A 2,546-nucleotide genomic window follows, 5' to 3' on the forward strand; every position below is an offset into this window, starting at 1 on the left:
TGCTAGTAAAACTCTAGACAGTGCTCAACGAAATTATGCTACTACTGAAAAAGAATTTCTAGCAGTGGTGTTTGCTTGTGATAAATTTAGATCTTACATTGTTGATTCAAAAATTAATTGTTCACACCGATCATGCTGCTATAAAATATCTTATGAAAAAGAAAGATGCTAAACCTAGACTTATTCGATGGGTTCTCTTGCTACAAGAATCTGATTTACATATCACTGATAGAAAAGGAGCTGAGAACCTCAAAGCTGATAAGTTGTCGAGGCTTGAAAATGTTCTTGATGACCCACTACCTATTAGAGATAGTTTTCCTGATGAGCAGTTAGCTGCAATAAATGTTTCTCATAACACTCCTTGGTATGCTGACTATGCTAATTACATTGTTGCTAAATATTTACCACCTAGCTTTACATACCAACAAAAGAAAAAAATCTTCTATGATTTAAGACATTACTTTTGGGATGACCCACATCTTTATAGAGAAGGAGTAGACGGTATTATTAGACGTTGTGTACTTGAGCATGAACAGGGGCACATCCTACGGAAATGTCACTATGAAGCTTATGAAGGGCATCGTGCTGGAGACAGAACTGCTCACAAGGTATTGCAATCTGGATTTTATTGGCCTACTCTCTTCAAGGATGCCCGTAAGTTTGTCTTATCTTGTTATGAATGTCAAAGAGTAGGTAATATTGGTAAGCGTCAAGAAATGCCTATGAATTATTCACTTGTTGTTGAACCATTTGATGTTTGGGGATTTGATTACATGGGACCTTTTCCTTCCTCTAATGGGTATACACATATTTTGGTTGTTGTTGGTTATGTTACTAAATGGGTAGAAGCTATTCAAACCAGTAGTGCTGATCACAACACCTCTATTAAAATGCTCAAGGAAGTTATTTTCCCAAGGTTTGGAGTCCCTAGATATTTAATGACTGATGGTGGTTCACACTTAATTCATGGTGCTTTCCGTAAAATGCTTGCCAAGTATGATGTTAACCATAGAATTGCATCACCTTATCATCCTCAGTCTAGTGGTCAAGTTGAACTTAGCAATAGATAAATAAAATTAGTTTTGCAAAAGACTGTTAATAGGTCTCGGAAGATTTGGTCTAAGAAGTTAGATGATGCACTTTGGGCTTATAGAACAGCATACAAAAATCCTATGGGTATGTCTCCTTACAAAATGGTTTATGGAAAAGCTTGTCATTTGCCTCTCCAGTTAGAACATAAAGCATATTGGGCAATCAAAGAACTCAACTATGATTTCAAACTTGCCGGTGAAAAGAGGTTATTTGATATTAGCTCATTAGATGAATGGAGAACCCAAACTTATGAAAATGCCAAGTTATTTAAAGAAAAAGTTAAAATATGGCATGATAAAAGAATTCAAAAGCGTGAGTTTAAATTTGGAGAATATGTTCTTTTGTACAAATCTCGTTTTAGATTCTTTGCAGGAAAACTCCTCTCAAAATGGGAAGGACCCTATGTTATCGAGGAGGTTTATCAGTCTGGAGCTATCAAAATAAATAATGCCGAAGGTACTAACCCGAAGGCTGTTAATGGGCAACGAATAAAATATTATATCTCAGGTACGCCCATTAATGTTGAAAGTAATATTATCCAAACTTTGACATCGGAAGAACACATAAAAGAGTCCTTCCGAAACACTCCAGAATTGTGAAAAAAAGGAGGTATGTGATACGGTAAGTAAACTGACTTCGAAAAATCCATAAAAATATTTTTTGTCAGTTTTGGAATATAACAAAAATGAGGAAAATAAGAAACAACCAGGAAGGTTTCCCTGGTGGGCACAAGACACCAGGGCGCGCCTGGCACCAGGCACGCCCAGGGGCTTGCCAGGCGCGCCCAAGTGGGTTGTGCCCACCTCAGGTACCTTCCGGACTCCATTTTTCTACCGTTTGCTTGTTTCCCAAGATAAAAAAATCCTTATATACCCCCTGAACCTATTGACCACCGTATCGCGGAGAAATCTTCTGTTTTCTTTTCCTTGCTGTTTTCTGTCAGATCCCATCTACCATGGCCGCTTCAAGCTCCTTCAAGGACAAGTTCTTCAAGAACGTCGTCAACCCATATTTGCGGTAGGTGGTGTAGCACCCTCAGGTCATCCAGATGCATGAGGGGGTGCTTCACATCCGCGGTGTGCAAGGTCCCAAGGGGACGGGAACCATGGAGGCCAGGCTTGAAGCTATGGAGCAGGAGGTCTTTCGGTGCAAAGGGATGGTGGAGCGTGGACTCATGCCAATCACCTCATGATCACGGACCTTACCCGTGATCTCAAGGTGGATGGCAAGTCCATGAAGGACATCGTCTTCACCCTCAACGAGCAAATCAACTTCCTCCAAAGCCAGATCTACGATCTCCAAAACCAAGTCTTTGAATATGAGGCGAGGTTTAAAGGTATGAGTTTGGCTGCCGGTTGCAGGTCCTGTGAGACTCACTCCTCCTCTTATGATGGTGGACCTCTTCCATGGAAACCCGAGGACAAGATCTCCAATTCATCACCACCACCTTCTTC

This window comes from Triticum aestivum, chromosome 3D, assembly GCF_018294505.1.
Source record: "Triticum aestivum cultivar Chinese Spring chromosome 3D, IWGSC CS RefSeq v2.1, whole genome shotgun sequence".
Classification (NCBI taxonomy): Eukaryota; Viridiplantae; Streptophyta; class Magnoliopsida; order Poales; family Poaceae; genus Triticum; species Triticum aestivum.